Consider the following 21,093-nt stretch of genomic DNA (forward strand, 5'->3'; position numbering starts at 1 on the left):
CTGCACACACTGTGAGGCGGAGACTCTTGGAGCAAGGCCTGGTCTCAAGGAGGGCAGCAAAGAAGCCACTTCTCTCCAGAAAAAACATCAGGGACAGACTGATATTCTGCAGAAGGTCCAGGGAGTGGACTGCTGAGGACTGGGGGAAAGTCATTTTCTCTGATGAATCCCCTTTTCGATTGTTTGGGACATCTGGAAAACAGCTTATTGGGAGAAGACGAGGTGAGCGTTACCACCAGTCTTGTCTCATGCCAACTGTAAAGCATCCTGAAACCATTCATGTGTGGGGTGGCTTCTCAGCCAAGGGAATCGGCTCTCTCACAGTCTTGCCTAAAAACACAGCCATGAATAAAGAATGGGACCAGAATGTCCTCCAAGATCAACTTCTCCCAACCGTCCAAGAGCAGTTTGGCCACCAACAATGCCTTCTCCAGCATGATGGAGCACCTTGCCATAAAGCAAAGGGGAGAACTAAATGGCTCAGGGAACAAAACAGAGAGATTTTGGGTCCATGGCCTGGAAACTCCCCAGATCTTAATCCCATTGAGAACTTGTGGTCAATCATCAAGAGACGGGTGGACAAACAAAAACCTACAAATTCTGTCAAAATGCAAGCATTGATTGTACTAGAATGGACGGCTATCAGTCAGGATTTGGTCCAGAAGGTGATTGAGAGCTGCCAGGGAGAATTGCAGAGGTCCTGAAGAAGAAGAAGGGGCAACACTGCAAATATTACACCGCTGCAGTAACTCCTTCTAACTGTCACTATAAGCTTTTATTACTCAGAATATGATTGCAATTCTATTTCTGTATGTGATAAAACCATCCGACAAACACACAGAAACCAGAGGGAGCAGATCATGTGACAAGAGGAGATTTGTGGCAGTCTCAGAACTTTTGGCCATGACTGTACAACTATTCTAAGGTAGGGGCTCTATTACTATTACTGGGGCCCAGTTGCATCTCTGCCTGTTTGGCACAGCCTCAGTCCTATGTCAGTATATGCCATTGCAGTCCATTGCTCTGCTCTATGACCCTGGACAGCCTATCGCGTAGACTGGAGGCAGAAGCCAGTGCTGTACCGCCTCCCCTCTCTAGGTGTCGCTGCGCCTCAGATGTCGCAGGCCCGGCCGCCGTTGCTAGGATACTTGGAGCGGGCGGTGTGTGGGCAGCTGCAGGCAGCGCTGGGGAGCTGATGCCGCGGGCTCGGGCTGCTCGGTGAGCTGGAGGAGGGAGGGCGCTTCAGGGCCTCGGGCCCGGACCTCGATGAAGGCCGGTTCCAGCGTGTGCTCAGCTCTCCGGGGATTGGCTGAAGCCTGTCCGGCCTGTGTCGTGCCTGGTATTGTGGAGGAGGAGGAGAGCCGCGCTGCAGCGTCGCATCGGAGCCCTCTCATGTACACGCAGCGGCCGCCCTGCACTTGTCTCTGTCATCTGTCTACTGTCAGCCCGGGGATGAAGAGCGTCGTGGAGAGGCCGCGGTGAGTGCGCTGTGAGGGGGCAGCTGTGCCTGCTAATGCCCCTCTCTATGGCTTTCCCTCTCCCAGTGTGGCCCTATGGGAACGCCTTCTGCCCTGCTCATGGGGGTGACATTGGGTGCAGCAGGGGCCCCGACCACTGTCCCCCCCTCCCTGTAGTGACTGTCAGCTGACCTGTGCCCATAACATGAACTTTACTCTGACTCCATAGACATCAGCTACTCAGACTTCTCCATCCTATAGGGGGGGTCACCTATCAGAGTTGTCACCTATCAGAGTTGTCACCTATCAGAGTTGTCACCTATCAGAGTTGTCACCTATCAGAGTTGTCACCTATCAGAGTTGTCGCTTGACTTGGTGTCTTGTTCCTTAAATGTCACCCTGTACTTACAGAATGTACCCCAGCCTGTCCTAAATGTGATGGGGCTGTTCTCCAACCTGTCCCAGGACGACCATTGTAGTGTTGTAACATCTGATGGGCTTCGGGTTACAGATTACGGACAGTGTTTTAATGTTCCCACATGTGCACCAATTTATGGTCTGTGCCCCGAATTATGGTCTGTGCCCCATGATGTCTATGGACTTCAGTCTCCTTTAGTTTGAATGGGCTGTGCCTTTAAGAAGTCATGTGAGGGTTACCCCTTTCCCTCTCACAGCATTAGCCATTGAGTGTCCATCAGCCTCCATGCACTACCATGGTCATTGTTATTTCTGTTTTATAGCTGCCTGACTCCGTTATAAACATGTGTGTGTATATATATATATATATATATATATATATATAGGAACGGGGCAGAAAACCACTGTGACGCCCTTCTGGCAGCTACTTACCTGTCTGAGACCCAAAAGGTTTACACCCATGTACATAACATGGTCGTTCATCTAATGTTAGGCAACTTTTTGGTTTGTTATGAAATCCCTCATTTTAATCTTTCTGGACTAGTTCCTCCAGCTCCAGGTTGTCAGACTGCTCCGTGCACAGTCTGCTTTGGGGGTCTGAGACATTTGGTTTGGGCGGTCATCTTAGATTATCATAGCACATTGTCCGACAAGTTGCAGAAATAAAAGTTTGCAGCTCGGTCTTTGAGTAGAAGTTTATAGACATCAAACATTTTGCATCTTTGATTCTAGAATTGCATTTTTTAATTTCCCTACCTATGACGGCACACATACTATGTGTATTTTATGGTATTTGAACACAAGGAGGTTCTTTTAGTTGTCAACACAAACTAGCCCATTGTCTTATCACAGTCGGGTCCAGCTTTACTAGAGGAAGAGTTACTGTAGGTTCCCCCGTGAACATCCCAAGTGGGGCTCATTGATATCAGTGGGTGGCAGCGTGGGTCTACCAATGGGCTTGTGCTGTAGTTCTAGCTCGATCCCCGTAGCAGGAAGATACATTTGTGACTTTTATTGGTGCACTGTATAAGTCGTATACATATCTGAGTAAATTCTACATGTCTTTCATTCCTAATCTGCTGCGCTCAGAATCTGTCATATTAATGGAGCCTAAATACTACAAATTCTCTGTTTTGTTGGCGTGGCAGCGACTCATTTTATTTCTGTGCATATAGATGTGCGTTTCCCTGGCAAACACAACTCTCCGCCACCTCCGCTATCTATGTGCCCATCTTGCCCTTAACACAAATAATACAAGCATCTCTGCACTGAAGACTGAATCATAGTCACGCTTGCTGCATATGTAACCCAATTGTGCTAAGTCACAGATTCTTGTCCTCTTACAACTTATGTGGGTGGCAGGGAAGAGGAGGAAGCAGACAGAAAGAGAAAGCTGCAATAAGCTGCACAGTCTTGAGACCAGGGAAGAGACAATTAACTCAATCATTCCTGGAAGGTCAGACTGCTTTGGAGAAAGTGGTTACGACCCAAGGAGGGATAGACATCTTCATTGCTCTGTGTTGTTTCATCTTATAGGTTTATTGCTCTCAACACAAGAAACAAAATAGCCTTGTAGTTCTAATCCATCTTAATGGCTAACTTACAATAAATAGGATTGATTTCAAGACAGCTCGGGGCTCCTTTCACGCTGCCTTGTTTAGTCCATTCTTTTTCCGGACTGAATATTTACAGGATGAAGAAGCAGATGGAAACTTTGTTCTGTCCTGTTTGTTTCCTGCTCTATCTTCAGGCAGATTCCACCAGAATGGGAGGCAGAACAAACTCACTAACTGTTTTTGAACTGTTTTTAATGCAAAAAAGCTTAAAAAGTGCTAGGTGTTTTAGGAAACAGAACCTTGTGTGTCAGGCCTGGTTCACGTCTGCATTTGGGTTTCCGTTTGGTGAGTCTGCATGGGGACCCCCCTGAACAGAAACCTATAAGCATTAAAAAGCGGTTACCTTCAGCAAACCCGCAGACCCCATACTCTATAATGGGGTCCATGTGGTTTCCGCATGAATTATGTGGAGAGAAAAGTGCCGCTTGCAGGACTTTTTTTTAACGCATGTTTTGTGTAGAAACCACACAGACCCCATTATAGTCTATGCGTGGGTTTCCCAGGTCACCGCTTTTTAATGCGTATAGGTTTCCATTCAGGGGGGTCCCAAAGCGGACTCCCCAAACGGGAGCCAAAAAAATGCTTCAAAAAACAGCTTTAATTACTTAAAAAAAAAAAAAAAAAGTTTTAAAATCTATTTAAAAATCTAAAATCGGAGTGTGAACATACTCTTAAGTGCCTTCCAAGGAGGGAGAGAGGTTTAAGAAATTGATATATAATAGATCTCAAAAAAGATAAAAGACAAGAACAAGTGATTGCTACAAGTTGTAATAAAAATGTCACATACAGATAACAAAGTATCAATTCTATCGACACAGACATCCTACTAATATTCTAAGTGTGAAAGTTTGTGAGTTTGGATGTTTGTTCCTCAATCACGCTAAAACGCCTGGACGGATTTGCGTGCAATTTTCCACAAACATAGTTTTCCCTTGGGATTGAGTCACAGGCTACTTTTGGTGCCACTAAACAACATGGCTTCCTAGCAGGAGACTCACAAAAGCAGGACTCCTAGCCCCAGCTATAGACTCACACACACTGCCTGGTATTTCCTGCCTCAACCTGCCTGCACACTCCTTACTGTCACCTCAGGAGTCGCCCTCACTCTACTCACTCACATTTACATATAGCTTTCCACTATATAACACATCACATTGTCTGTATCACTACATACACAATATAACACATCGTCTGTATCACGACATACACAATACAACACATCACATTGTCTGTACCACGAGATACACAATACAACACATCACATTGTCTGTACCACGAGATACACAATACAACACATCACATTGTCTGTACCACGAGATACACAATACAACACATCACATTGTCTGTACCACGAGATACACAATACAACACATCACATTGTCTGTACCACGAGATACACAATACAACACATCACATTGTCTGTACCACGACATACACAATACAACACATCACATTGTCTGTAACACTACATACACAATACAACACATCACATTGTCTGTATCAGGACATACACAATACAACACATCACATTGTCTGTAACACTACATACACAATACAACACATCACATTGTCTGTAACACGAGATACACAATACAACACATCACATTGTCTGTATCACTACATACACAATACAACACATCACATTGTCTGTATCACTACATACACAATACAACACATCACATTGTCTGTATCACTACATACACAATACAACACATCACATTGTCTGTATCACTACATACACAATACAACACATCACATTGTCTGTATCACTACATACACAATACAACACATCACATTGTCTGTATCACTACATACACAATACAACACATCACATTGTCTGTACCACGAGATACACAATACAACACATCACATTGTCTGTACCACGAGATACACAATACAACACATCACATTGTCTGTACCACGAGATACACAATACAACACATCACATTGTCTGTAACACTACATACACAATACAACACATCACATTGTCTGTAACACTACATACACAATACAACACATCACATTGTCTGTAACACTACATACACAATACAACACATCACATTGTCTGTATCACTACATACACAATACAACACATCACATTGTCTGTACCACGAGATACACAATACAACACATCACATTGTCTGTACCACGAGATACACAATACAACACATCACATTGTCTGTACCACGAGATACACAATACAACACATCACATTGTCTGTACCACGAGATACACAATACAACACATCACATTGTCTGTACCACGAGATACACAATACAACACATCACATTGTCTGTACCACGAGATACACAATACAACACATCACATTGTCTGTACCACGAGATACACAATACAACACATCACATTGTCTGTACCACGAGATACACAATACAACACATCACATTGTCTGTACCACGAGATACACAATACAACACATCACATTGTCTGTACCACGAGATACACAATACAACACATCACATTGTCTGTATCACTACATACACAATACAACACATCACATTGTCTGTATCACTACATACACAATACAACACATCACATTGTCTGTATCACTACATACACAATACAACACATCACATTGTCTGTATCACTACATACACAATACAACACATCACATTGTCTGTATCACTACATACACAATACAACACATCACATTGTCTGTATCACTACATACACAATACAACACATCACATTGTCTGTATCACTACATACACAATACAACACATCACATTGTCTGTATCACTACATACACAATATAACACATCACATTGTCTGTATCACTACATACACAATACAACACATCACATTTGCTAGCCCACCAAACTTTTTAAAGCACTTTTACAGTTTCACACGTCTGTGTCCGCCCAATTCTCAAATCACCGCAGACGAAGTTGTGGGTAAAAGCTAGTATTGTATAAGACTGAAGTGTCCTATAATATCCTATAGCAGAATTTCACTCTATACCTGCCCCAGGGTCTTTACTTTTCGTGGATGATTAGGTCTATAAACCGTGATTGTAACCCAGACGCGGTACAATAGAGGATGATGCATGTTTGTATGTGGTATGTGGTGGACGTTTGTGTCATGTTTTTTTTTTCTTTATGCAGATTGTGAGCCCCATATAGGGATATAGAGAGAGTTCACAATATACATTTTTTTTTCCTATCAGTATGTCTTTGTAGAATGGGAGGAAATCCACGCAAACACGGAAAGAACATACAAACTCCTTGCAGATGTTGTTCTGGTAGGATTCAAACCCAGGACTCTAGCGCTGCAAGGATACAGTGCTAACCACTGAGCCACCATGTAACATTTGTGTCATTTTTTTTGACATTTTTTTAACATGAATACAAACAGAGGCGGTTACGTCTACATCAGTTACTTTATGTCCGTTGCTTTCATCCTGTTCTTAATGAGAACAATGGACATTAACCCTTAGCAGATGCAGACATTTTTCAATTTTTTTTTCATGTTTTACTCCCTACATAGCAAAAGCCATAACTTTCTAATTTTTGTGTTTAGGTCATCATGTGACGGTTTGGTTTTTATGTGACAGGCTGTACTTCAAAATGGTACCATTTATTATTTTGGACAATGTACTGGGAAGCGGAAAAAAACCCTCAAAACGAAGTGGAATTGAGAGAAAACACAGTAGCCCGTTAGCGAACATCACATAGAAAGTGAAAGTAACCACTCGGATGCCGTGGTCGCATTTGACCATGGCATCTGAGTGGTTAAATACCGGCAATCAGAGTCATCAATTCTGCCAGGTCCCTATTGTATGAAACAGCACAGAACCTGCAGCTTTTTGATCTGTTTTTACTCCCTTTTTTAGGAGACAAAATGTACAAGAATATACAATTGCTTGTATAATACCCTGCAATGCTTCTGTATTGCAAGGTATTATAGATATCAGTGTAACAGATTAGACCAAGCACTTCACATGCCACAGTTGCTGTTGACTGTGGAATGTAAATGGTTATATTGCCAGGGATCGGAGGTAACCATCCTCCAGTTTTGGTAGCGACCCGGCAGCGTTTGCTACCACTGCTAGTGTACTTCTGCTATCACCATGATGCATTATCTTCCCCTTGCTCATGACAAATACATTCATCAGAGAGTGTTAAGCAGATGGAAAAGTTTTAAAGGGATCCTATCAATAAAACTCAATTACCATGTTGGAATAGCCTTAAGAAAGGCTATTTGCCCCATATCGCATAAATAATATGGAGAGGTGGTCTGGGGCCTTGAACAGGCAGATCTCCCCGAACCAATGGCAAATGATCTGGTCCCGTGCAGCTAAATCCTCTACCTGTGTTAGGTTCCGGGAGACTCAGTACAAGCTACTTATGCACTGGTACCATACCCCGGCCTTGCTCCACTCCCTTAATCCTAACATTTCTTCCCAGTGTTGGCGTTGCCGGGCAGGAGTGGGTACCCTGTATCATATTTTTTGGGACTGTCCAGGGATCTGTCCATTCTGGCTGGAGGTCAAGTCCCTTACAGACGCTCTATTTATCCAAGGTGTCCCTTTAGATCCCCTCATCTATCTCCTCAATCTCCCCCCTGCTCATCTGGGTAAGCACACCTCTAAATTGTTTCTTTATCTCTGTGCCGCAGCCAAAACTCTCATTGCTCTCCGATGGAAGAGTGCCTCTCCTCCCCCTGGCTCTGATCTTGTAGCCCGAGTTAAGGATGTCCGCAGCATGGAGAACTTGACAGCCACACTTAACCATACTGTTGAGGCGTTCCAGGCTATATGGTCAACTTTAGATTTCTTCTCCACGCCGCCATTCGGTATATAATCTGGTTTTTGACGGTATGCTAATGAGTCCCCAATTGGCGTCCCCAATGCTGTGAGAGAACTCTCTAGCGCGCCTCCATCTTCGTCTGGAATGGGTCTTTTTCCGGCGGTGGCTTCAAACTTCTAGGCCTAGGTCAAAGCTGACTGCGCATGCCCGCCGGCCACAAGAAAATGGCCGCTTACTCAGTATTGTAAGCGGCCCTCTTCTTGCGGCCGGCAGGCATGCGCAGTCGGCTGCCTGAGGCCTAGAAGTTTGAAGCCATCGCCGGAAGAAGATGTGAAAAAGACCCGTTCCTGAAGAAGATGGAGGCGGCGCTGGAGAGTTCTCTTGCAGCTTTGGGGACGTCCCCAGTATTGTTTGAGCGCAGGGGACACCCCGAATGCTGTGAGAGAACTCATTAGCATACCAACGGAAACTGGATTATATATGGAACGGCGGCAAGGAGAAGACATCTAAAGGTAGGAGAAGAATAGCCTTTCTTAAGGTTATTCCTACGTGGTAGGCAGAAAAAAATTGAGTTTTAATGATAGGATCCCTTTAAAAGAAAATTTAATAAACTAGATTTACCAGTATGCTGGTGCAAAAGTTGCACATTTTTGGCATATAGCTGTTTATCATTTTCTGCATATTCCTATCTGGTCACCACTTTTGGAAAAGTGGACAGAAATCGGGGTCAGCTGGAGAAGTGTCTGAGCATGTCTTAGGTTAAGCACCTGAATATAATAATCATTATTATCACGGTGACCCAGTCTCTGTAGTAATGGTTACTGTTGGCCTGGACATAATGGTACTTATTCTCTTGACTCCTTAAAGGGGTATTCCCATGACGCTTGTTCACTAACCTGCAGGCTGTTGTGCTCTCTTCACTTCCTGCTTTTCTCGGCACATAGGTGGGCGGGGTTTCACTTGCACAGGATTGGTTGTAAATGAATTACCACAGTGTGAAGCTGATGTAGCAGAGCTGGATTTGAGTTAGTGTGCATTACATACAGAGGTAACGGACTCCCTATCTCAGCCCTTATCAGCCAAATTCAATTAAACCGACTGATAAGAGCTCAGAAATCTCAGAGCTCTCACCTCCCCTATCTGAGAAGATATCAGACACAAACAGCTCAGAGCTGCTCTCAGCCCCAACCCGCCCCCCCCCCCCCCCCCCCCCAGAGCAGGCAGCTACATCACTTGACAAATGAGCAGATAATCCCAAGGGCCATAGAAATGGAGTGCAAACAATGAAGTGAATAAATTAAGATAGCGGCCAAACAAAGCAGTTTTGATATAGCAATGCATTTAGGAAAAGCCTTAAATCCACATAAACTAGCAGTATAGATAGGATCCTTGTGATGGGACAACCCCTTCAATGGTTGTTGGTCCCACTTAGACATTTTCTTTCTGAGCATCTTCTTAATTTTTGGTACTAAAGAGCAGGAAACGGATCCCCAGCACCGAACACTTAGGAGAAATCTCCCAGCATGCGGCTAATCCTGTGAGTCATCCTCTAGTACTTACTACCTGACAGATGAGTCATTTCTGCTCCGGAGCTCAGGTGGCAGCTTCTCCTGGCACAATAGATATTCCACATGTCTTACCTCCATTATAAAGAGCAGAAAGAGACGCTCCTTTTATCATGTTACATGCTTAAAGGGGTTCTTTAGTTTCAGACCAATATTGAGAGACAAATCTCATTGTTTGCATCATAAAAAGTTTTACAATTTTCCAATATACTTTCTGTTTCAATTCCAATAGCTTTCCAGCTCTCTGCTTGTTGTGACCATGGACATGTGATATATACAGGTGCACTGTAATGAGCTGAGCAACGGTGTGTCCATCACGTGACCATGGAGCGGGGCGTCCATCACGTGACCATGGAGCGGGGCGTCCATCACGTGACCATGGAGCGGGGCGTCCATCACGTGACCATGGAGCGGGGCGTCCATCACGTGACCATGGAGCGGGGCGTCCATCACGTGACCATGGAGCGGGGCGTCCATCACGTGACCATGGAGCGGGGCGTCCATCACGTGACCATGGAGCGGGGCGTCCATCACGTGACCATGGAGCGGGGCGTCCATCACGTGCCCATGGAGCGGGGCGTCCATCACGTGCCCATGGAGCGGGGCGTCCATCACGTGCCCATAGAGCGGGGCGTCCATCACGTGACCATGGAGCGGGGCGTCCATCACGTGACTATGGGCTGATTTTTATCCATTGGAAATTCTATCCTACTAATATTACAAATGTGAAAGTTTGTGTGTTTGGATGTTTGTTCCTCAGTCACGCCTACACCGCCACATGGATTGTCCTCAAATTTCACACAGACATAGAATGTCAGCTGGAATAGAATATAGGCTACTTACTATCCCTGTGGGTGGCCGGGCATCACGACTGCGAGCACCGAAGTTCGGTTGGAAGTACCTGAGATGAGGTCATCACAGGCCCTTGCAGTGCTCGCCGTTTGGAGCGCGCTATGGTGTGGGAGGATGCAGTCCAGCACAGAGCAGAGTGAAAAACATGGCAGCTCATGTGTAGGATAGATCGGGGCGAGCATGCAACCTGGCTTTGGGGGCACGCGGCGTCCACCTGCTCTCCTGTGTACTGTAAGTATGCCGGCCATGCACAAAGGGGGGAAGGGAAGCGGCAGGGTCAGGGGGAACAGAGCTGCAGTTCGGCACCATACCTTTCACCATCTTGGCGACAACAGAGGAGGACTGCAGCGTTAAAAGGCCCAATTCAGCAATGTACCCCAGTGTGCGCGCAGCACACTCTCCCAACTATAGGCACGCAAGTACACGCGTGAGGTGCGGGCGCAGGGGTTGGTGTTGGGGGGGGGGGGTGCAGGGGTGGTAGTGGGAGTACGCGAGAGGGGAGGCTCCGTGCGAGGTGGGTTTAGGGGTTTCCAGGGCACACCTGGGTATACAGCGCAGTTACAGGGATATGAAACAGAGCCGACACGTGCGAGTGGGTGTATCATCCGCACCAGCAATTGGCTACATAACAGCGGCTCAATGACAACACCAACCCACGGACAAAGTCGTGGGCAGATGCTAGTAAACCATACACCTCAGATAGTTGAATGGCACCCTCCAGGGGCTCATCTGTTTACACAATGGGGGCGAGACACCCCCTGTTTTCAGGACCAGTGGGGATCTCAGTGGTTAAACCTCAACCAAGAAGTGATTTACCTTCTATTCTATGGATAAAGGATATATATTCTTCATGGTATAATCCTTTTAATCCATTCTCTGCTGACGCACGGGAAAAGTGTAGAAATAGGTTAGTAAATTCTCCCCAATGTATCGTGTAGTTTGTTTTCCTTCGGATTGCTTAATTTCCTTTCTGCCGGGTAAAACAAGTGATCAATGACACGAGGAATGTGATTCCTGTAATGTTGAGTAATAACCACAAGGTTGTGCTTCAGGCTCGCTGCTGTATAGGGCTAACTGGAAAATCGTATCCATTGATAGTCTGTCTCTCTTCCTTGGAAGCAATTTATCACCACCGCAAGAAAAGCTAACCATTGAGATATATGGCCAAATATGTAATGCAGGAACATGAAGGCTCTATGACATCCTCAGGTCAAGGCCCTAATAAAACGCTTGCTCAGATCTTCTATTGGAAGACTTAACTTTGGATTAGTGCCTTGACCGTACTGTATTTTTTCCAATTTCACACATTGTATAGAAAGTAATAGACCTTAAACATAATCTTTAGGTTGTCTATTCTATTTCTTATTAGATAGGATTAGCATATCGGAGTCTTTTTTTTGAGAATGTGAACATTTTTGCATGGCGATGAGTCTGGCATCAGAGCTAGTTCTCTATGAACACACGTGTAAGACGCGCTCATTCACGTATCAAGTGTAGCTGTCACATACGTGCGTTGGAAGCCATCATTATGTGGGCTGAGCCAATCATTAGACCTAATGTTGCTGAACCTGTATTCTACATGATCCTGAATGCTGACTGCATAGTCTGACACACGCTTCTATGTGGATTTACTGTAAAAATATTGTTTTCGATAAATCCATTCGTCCCATCCACTCAAGTATAGTACAGTTCTTGGGATTCGGCAGAACATGGAACGACCGTAGACTATTTTTGATATAAATGTCACAGAATTCCTATGGGATTTGATAGTTGCTGGAACAAACCAGTTCCGAGGTATTCGGCATCAGGAACATAGAGAAATCGGATTTAATGCCTTCAGAAATCTTTGAGAAAAAAAATGCCAAATGCATAAAAACTTAGTTTTGTTTCACAATTCATAAAGGCCTTCTTTTCCTTTTTATTTTTTTTTTTTTTTTACTTAGAGGGGGTTTCTGTATTGCTGGCCTATCCCAATGTATGGAAGACGAGGATCCAAGCACTGGTACCCCCATAACTGGCAGAAATAAGGGTTTCACTGAAGAAATGGTCGCCGCACCATCCATGTGGCCGTGTTTGGTGCTGCAGCTCAACTACAGAACCAGACAGTCAGGATCAATCATGAGGGCACCCGGGCTGCTTATTTCTGCTTAATGGTTAAACGCTGGTGACCTGTCCTAACGATGTGCCAATATGGCTTACCAATAGATTTAGCATTCACACCAAAGTCCCACTATGCAGTGTCCATACAGCATGACTGCTGATCTCTGGCCTTTCCTGGAGGGTCAGGTCTTGAAGAATTGTATTGTGCACTGGTTCTAATGTGAAGACGACTCCCGAGGAATTTGTGGTTAATAATTGATGGGGTCAGGACAGCCCGTAAAGGATTTTTCCTGCTCCGTCTGGTATATATGAGATATGTTCCTAGCTCCAATATGTGAATATAGTCAGTCTTCTTGATACAATGTAACTTAGTGCTTAATTGAATTAGAATATTGACTGTGACGAGCAGGAACATGAGAAGGTATTGACCCTGTGAGTGTTACTTCAGCTACTGTGACGGTATACGGATACACTGCACATATACACTCACCGGCCACTTTATTAGGTACACCATGCTAGTAACGCGTTGGACCCCCTTTTGCCTTCAGAACTGCCTCAATTCTTCGTGGCATAGATACAACAAGGTGCTGGAAGCATTCCTCAGAGATTTTGGTCCATATTGACATGATGGCATCACACAGTTGCAGTCGCAGATTTGTCGGCTGCACATCCATGATGCGAATCTCCCGTTCCACCACATCCCAAAGATGCTCCTCTATTGGATTGAGATCTGGTGACTGTGGAGGCCATTGGAGTTCAGTGAACTCATTGTCATGTTCAAGAAACCAGTCTGAGATGATTCCAGCTTTATGACATGGCATTGCATTATCCTGCTGAAAGGAGCCATCAGCTGTTGGGTACATTGTGGTCATAAAGGGATGGACATGGTCAGCAACAATACTCAGGTAGGCTTTGGCGTTGCAACGATGCTCAATTGGTACCAAGGGGCCCAAAGAGTGCCAAGAAAATATTCCCCACACCATGACACCACCACCACCAGCCTGAACCGTTACCGATACAAGGCAGGATGGATCCATGCTTTCATGTTGTTGACGCCAAATTCTGACCCTACCATCCGAATGTCGCAGCAGAAATGGAGACTCATCAGACCAGGCAACGTTTTTCCAATCTTCAATTGTCCAATTTTGATGAGCTTGTGCAAATTGTAGCCTCAGTTTCCTGTTCTTAGCTGAAAGGAGTGGCACCCGGTGTGGTCTTCTGCTGCTGTAGCCCATCTGTAGCCTCAAAGTTGGACGTACTGTGCGGCGTTCAGAGATGCTCTTCTGGCTACCTTGGTTGTAACGGGTGGCTATTTGAGTCACTGTTGCCTTTCTATCAGCTCGAACCAGTCTGGCCATTCTCCTCTGACCTCTGGCATCAACAACGCATTTCCGCCCCCCACAGAACTGCCGCTCACTGGATGTTTTTTCTTTTTCGGACCATTCTCTGTAAACCCTAGAGATGGTTGTGCGTGAAAATCCCAGTAGATCAGCAGTTTCTGAAATACTCAGACCAGCCCTTCTGGCACCAACAACCATGCCACGTTCAAAGGCACTCAAATCACCTTTCTTCCCCATACTGATCCTCGGTTTGAACTGCAGGAGATTGTCTTGACCATGTCTACATGCCTAAATGCACTGAGTGGCCGCCATGTGATTGGCTGATTAGAAATTAAGTGTTAACGAGCAGTTGGACAGGTGTACCTAATAAAGTGGCCGGTGAGTGTAGATGTATATTTATATATAGTCTTTAAGGATTTAGCTGTGTATTGCATTGCCAAGCTAGACAAGTAGGGGGCAGTATATTTTATACTTCTGGTGATCGGCATATAAATAGTAAAATACGTTTTTATTTATGTAGCACTTTACAAATCAATTCTTTCCTTTCACCTCATTTGTTGTATTTGTCTCTGACTAGTCCCAGCACAGTATTCTATATTAGGTATCTGTGCCCTTGACCAGTGTTCCCCAATCTTTTCACCTCCTAGTACCCCCAAAGTAGTGATTAGTTATAAAATAAGACTGCTTTGGATCATCTTGCAGCAATAATGACATATTTGATGGCAACAGCGTTTAGCACTTATTCCCATCAAGTGTAATCCTGGCGGACAAGACAATGGGGTCTGAGGATGTTGTTGGGGGCTTTGGACCCATCTCTTGATGTCCTTCACAGGGTAATCCCTCTTCATGCCCTCAGTATAATGGCCACCACCATGTACTTCTAGAATGGTTTCTTAGTATCCCCAATATGACTATTTCTAAACAGCTCCAGCAAATATTACTGTGTATTATCCTGTATCTGTATTACTATGCTGCTGTAACATACTGAAATTTCCACACTGTGGGACTATTAAAGGATTATCTTATCTTAAATAGATTTACATAATCCCCCAAATACTTACAAATGCGCTCTTGATGTAGGGGCATTACTCCTTAGCTACAATTCACATGCGCTCGAATTCTAGCCCATGTGTGGTAAAGCCGGGTGGTAGTGCCTTGCTTCAAATCAAGTACTAGGGAGCATTCACATGGAGTAACGAGGCGCTGAGTCTGGCACAATAACTCGTGGTAGAATCAGCGCTGCAAAACAGAATCCCATTGGCTTCAATGAGTTCCGTTTAGTGCGCGTAACACATTGAAGTCAATGGGATTCTGTTTTGCAGCGCTGATTTTTACACAAGTTTTCGTGCCAGAATCAGCGCGGCGTTACATCGTGTGAATGCCCTCTTACGGGGCCCAAGGGAGAAGAGGCTTACCATAGGCTTATCGGGAACACTAAACCATCAATCTATAAGGACCTGTTGGTGCCAATACCTATTGGTCAATGTATATATGTGTGTGTATATATATATATATATATATATATATATATATATATATATATATATAGATATATATATATATATATATAGACGTTTCAATATGACAAAGGAACAGCACAATGCAGAATATTAAATGAAGATGATCTAGAGTTATGGGAGATGTAATAAAATGGCATTTTTGGAGAGCGGAGCGCCCCCCCCCCTTCATGAGTTTGAGACGTGGTCACTTTCTTGTTACTTAGCTTGTGTTTCTTATAAAAACTTCCAACTGCGGCCTCTGCCATTTAGGAAGAAGCCGGAAAGATAGTCAGTCAGTAGTTTGGCCTTGCGACTCCGCAGCCCTGATCTGTACTGGGGTACAGTATGTGTATCCTTGTTTTTTAACCTCTTAAAGGCCAGCCTTGTTTTATACCTTGAGTGCTGGGCAATTTTATTTTCCTCCTTTCCATCATCTCATTCCATTACTGTTCTTTTACTGTCAAGGGTGCTGATATTGGGGCCATTGTGGGGTACATATAATTTAGGCTAGTTTCACACTAGCATTGTCCTGTCGGAGAAATTACAGCTGTCAGATGGATGGATACAAATGGAATACTTTCCATCCTGGAATGTAATGTAAAGGTAAAAACCACTTTCCATCAGATTTCAGTTATTTTAGTTTTCTTAGCACCTTGTGTTTTTCTTGTCATTGCAGTCTGTGATAAAGGAAAGTGATCCATTTGTATCCATCAGTTTATTGCTTGTTCTGCTGATGGATCACAGAAAATGGATGTTACAATTCTTGTATCAGACTGTATCTGGGGTAATGGGTAAAACAGAATACACTACGATCTGCTGCGGTTTGGTTTGTTTTTTTGTGTGGGCCATATAAGATGATTCACATTATTGTTGCGTTGTTGCATTTCAATCTTTATTTTTTTTTTTCTGTAATTGTTTATTTTTTTCATGCCATGCACAAACTGTGTGATATATTTATTATTATTATATTTTATTATTATTATATTTTATTTTGTTTGCTATTTTACTATATAATTGATTGGTACTATATCTATTTTTATCTTTGTTCAAAAAAAAAAATATTTTTTTTTCATACTTTTTTGGGGCAGAGAAGTATTATAGAGAATAATATACAGACAAATGCCAAATAAAGTGTAATGCTGTCAAACATAGAAATCTATTTATTGCAAAATAGAAAATGCCACAATCCGGTTGCATTAAAAAAAAAAAAAAATTCATTAGATATGTCGGCTCTTGGGTAATTTGCGAGAGCATTTGGCCTCAGTGCTTTGATCCTCCATAAAATCTGCAAGAATAACTACTGTATGTGAATCCAGCCTTGTTTGAATTTTTGAATTATTGATCTTATTGAATCCAATCCACACACGGAGCAATGACTCCTGGATTGTTTAGATTGATACCTTATATCAAACCTATTATATGTGTGAGGCCTGGTTCACATCTGCATTGGTAATCCGTTCGGGGGAGTCCGCATGGGGACCCCCCGAGCGGACTACTGAACACATTGACAAGGGGTGTGCAGTGAAAGCACATGGACCACATAGACTATAACGGGGGTCGTGTGCTTTCCACACAGTCTCCCCACGTGTCATGCGGACAGGAAAGTAGATTGTGAACTTCTTTTCTGTCTGCATGTTCCGTGCGGAGAGCACACAGATCCCATTATAGTCTATTGGGTCCATGGATTTCCCAGGTAACTGCTTTTTTTCTGTGGATTAGTTTCCGTTCATGGGGTCCCCAAGCAGACTCCCTGATTGGAAACCCTTGCACTTATGTGAACCGGGCCTCAGCTTCTGAAGGTAAACAATACTCCTTTGGTTGGCTCCGAGCACCCTGTAATGTGCATTTGTAATACATCATTTGTTTATATCTTTCTTCCTATTTATTCGAGTGTTCAGTATATTAACAAGATAATTTTTCTGGCCCCGGATTGTAGACGTCTGTTTTCCCTCTCTGTTGCAAATGATTTCATGAGGAGGATAAAGGCGTGCTGCTTTTATTGATGTAAAGTTTGGACTTTAGTGAGAAAAAATGATGTACTCGGCATGATGTTATCTGTCCTAGGAGTCAGTCGTGACTCTCATGAAAAGAAGTATTTAGGTAGAAAGGTTTGGTTGCTAAGCGCTGGGCCTCTGCGGCGTCCCCCTCCCGCTCCCAGCCACTAGTATCTATTATTGAGATAACACTACTTTCATAGAAATGGCCGGCCGGCTGCTTTGCCATAGCTGTGCCATTCATCTTTTTCCGCAGAATAAAATTTGATTTTTTGGGAAATATTGTGTTTGTGTACGTCACTGTTACATTCACAGCTCTGGATGTTGACCTTCTTTTAAGTGCTGTTCCTTTTGGCGACTTTGTTGCAAGTCTTAGAGTGCAACGTGTGATAAGGAAATTGTTATGGTGCAATATATATATATATATATATATATATATATATATATATGTCATGCTATTGATAAACAATATATGTAGTTACTAGCATTTACCCTCGACTTCGCCCGTGGGTTGTTGTTGGGGACGATGCACCTGCGCCCCCCCCCCCCCCGCTGCCCACCCCCAAAGTTATCTTTCGCACCCACCCCTCCCACCGTGAACTCCTCCCCTATGGGCTCCCTCCTGCGCAGCACCGTAGTCTCCCCGGGCTACTCAAAGCCATCTCATGCACCCCTTCCTCCCACGTGCCCTCCCTGGTCCCCCAAAACCCACTCACCCTCTTCCCGCGTGCTCCCCTGGCCCCATAAACGCCTTACCCGCACACCCACGGTTGGATCCCTGGACCCACACCCTACAGTGCCCCAGTGTACTCACACAGCCGGCACACCCAATTGATGTGTTGTCCCCTGCAGTGAGGCCCAGTGGCCCCATGAGCTGGGAGTATTCGCCATCTTCTCAGGCGCGCAGATTCTCGACCACCAATTTACTCGTCGGGCCCTTTTCTTGAAGTTTTGTTATTCAAAAGGTTACAAAAATAACTCTGACGTCACATGTGAATACAATGAAAAATTTTCTTTAAAAAATTCTAGTCGTGTGGTATAACCTCAAAGAATGTGTAAGGACTGCTTCTACCTGATGGCGGGTGTTTCCTGGTAATTTATAGTGTTGGCTTTGTTATTTTCTCATTCGGAGGGGGCAGGAGATGGGTGTGACGTGAACAGATCCTCGTAGAGATTGAATGGACAGGTGGCCACATATATTTGTGGTTCTCAATTCACCACAGTCTCCAACCAGACTGCTCGCCAGGTGGGTCGGGGAGGCCACCATCTGTCAGATATCCTATCCACATGATTCAGGAAGTTTGAGATGGGAATACCCCTTTAACAACATGACTGTTTCTAAAAGAAAAAAATCTAAAAAAAAATTCCCACCAGTTCTGGACCAGCGAGCGTTGCTTGTGCAGTTTTACTTTCAATGACTGAGTAAACAATAAGAGAAGTTGTCTGAAACCTCAGAACTAAAGGGGATCTCTCACCACGTGTCTGTTTAACCAAATACCAAAATGCCTCATAAAGTAACAGTTCTGGAGCAACTTTTTTTATAACTCTTTGTTGTGTTGTTTCTCTCTTATTTCTCTTAGAAACTTATGAAAACATTGGCATGAATTGATATTTCATGAGGAATACAAGTGTTTACTTAAACACAAATGTCAGGAGAGGTAACAGGTCTCTTTAATAGTTTGGTGGTCTACAGTCATGGCCAAAAGTTTTGAGAATGACACAAATATTATATTTTCACATGATCTGCTGCCCTCTGTTTTTTATGTGTGTTTGTCAGATGTTTTTATCACATACAGAAATAGAATTGCAATCATATTCTGAGTAATAAAAGCTTATAGTGACAGTTACAATGAGTTAATGCAGCGTTGCAATATTTGCAGTGTTGACCCTTCTTCTTCAGGACCTCTGCAATTCTCCCTGGCAGCTCTCAATCACCTTCTGGACCAAATCTTGACTGATAGCCGTCCATTCTTGCACAATCAATGCTTGCATTTTGTCAGAATTTGCAGGTTTTTGTTTGTCCACCCGTCTCTTGATGATTGACCACAAGTTCTCAATGGGATTAAGATCTGGGGAGTTTCCAGGCCATGGACCCCAAATCTCTCTGTTTTGTTCCCTGAGCCATTTAGTTCTCCCCTTTGCTTTATGGCAAGGTGCTCCATCATGCTGGAGAAGGCATTGTTGATGGCCAAACTGCTCTTGGACGGTTGGGAGAAGTTGGTCTTGGAGGACATTCTGGTCTCATTCTTTATTCATGGCTGTGTTTTTAGGAAAGACTGTGAGAGAGCCGATTCCCTTGGCTGAGAAGCCACCCCACACATGAATGGTTTCAGGATGCTTTACAGTTGGCATGAGACAAGACTGGTGGTAGCGCTCACCTCCTCTTCTCCCAATAAGCTGTTTTCCAGATGTCCCAATCAAAAAGGGGATTCATCAGAGACAATGACTTTACCCCAGTCCTCAGCAGTCCACTCCCTGGACCTTCTGCAGAATATCAGTCTCCCTGATGTTTTTTCTGGAGAGAAGTGGCTTCTTTGCTGCCCTCCTTGAGACCAGGCCTTGCTCCAAAAGTCTCCACCTCACAGTGCGTGCAGATGCTCTCACACCTGCCTGCTGCCATTCCTGAGCAAGCTCTGCACTGCTGGTAGCCCGATCCCGTAGCTGAAACACTTTTAAGAGACTGTCCTGGCGCTTGCTGGTCTTTCTTGGGCGCCCTGGAGCCTTTTTGCCAATGATGGAACCTCTCTCCTTGAAGTTCTTAATGATGCAATAGATTGTTGACTGAGGTGCAATCTTTCTAGCTGCGATCCTCTTCCCTGTTAAGAGGAAAAGGGGACCAAAGGTCCGTTGAGGGAGAACTGCGCACACTGGTATGTTTAAGAAGATGGTAAACCAGGGTCCAATCACATAGGGTTTATTGGGTAGTTAAAAATACAGCATATAGCACGACGCGTTTCGGGCATTACACTGGCCCTTTCTCAAGTGCAAAAAACGAGAGCTGTAGGATGATACAATAAAACGTACTAAATAAAAACATAAAATAATATAAGGGGACCATCAAGGTATAATCAAACAAACAAGAGGGCGTCTGACCCATTAGAATGCATCAACATATATTGAAAGATATATATGTATACATTTAAAGGAAAACAAAAATTGGTTTTGACATTCTGTAAAAAATCAATTACATGACGTGCTATATGCTGTATTTTTAATTACCCAATAAACCCTATGTGATTGGACCCTGGTTTACCATCTTCTTAAACATACCAGTGTGCGCGGTTCTCCCTCAATGGACCTTTGGTCCCCTTTTCCTCTTCAGTATATCCTCCGGTTCTCCGGTGATGGATTGAACTGCTACCGCTCTCACCCTAATACGATTTCAAGTGTTGTGACTGTTCACAACCTCATAAGGTGAGAGGCCATCTGGTCCACGTTAATACTTACCCAGTTTTTAATCATTTGTGTACTCTCAAATACTACACTT

The 21,093-nt window shown here is 44.0% G+C and overlaps 1 protein-coding gene across 1 annotated transcript in view; it reads left to right on the forward strand.

Moving 5' to 3' along the window:
- Window positions 1–1,048: 1,048 nt before the first annotated feature.
- Window positions 1,049–21,093, forward strand: part of ZC3H12B (zinc finger CCCH-type containing 12B) — a 67,150-nt gene continuing 47,105 nt past the window's right edge. The window contains exon 1 of the mRNA XM_075260579.1: window positions 1,049–1,478. The gene's annotated coding sequence lies outside the window, so the exon portion shown is untranslated. The remainder of the gene's footprint in view (window positions 1,479–21,093) is intronic.

Source organism: Leptodactylus fuscus, chromosome 11, assembly GCF_031893055.1.
Source record: "Leptodactylus fuscus isolate aLepFus1 chromosome 11, aLepFus1.hap2, whole genome shotgun sequence".
Taxonomy (NCBI): Eukaryota; Metazoa; Chordata; class Amphibia; order Anura; family Leptodactylidae; genus Leptodactylus; species Leptodactylus fuscus.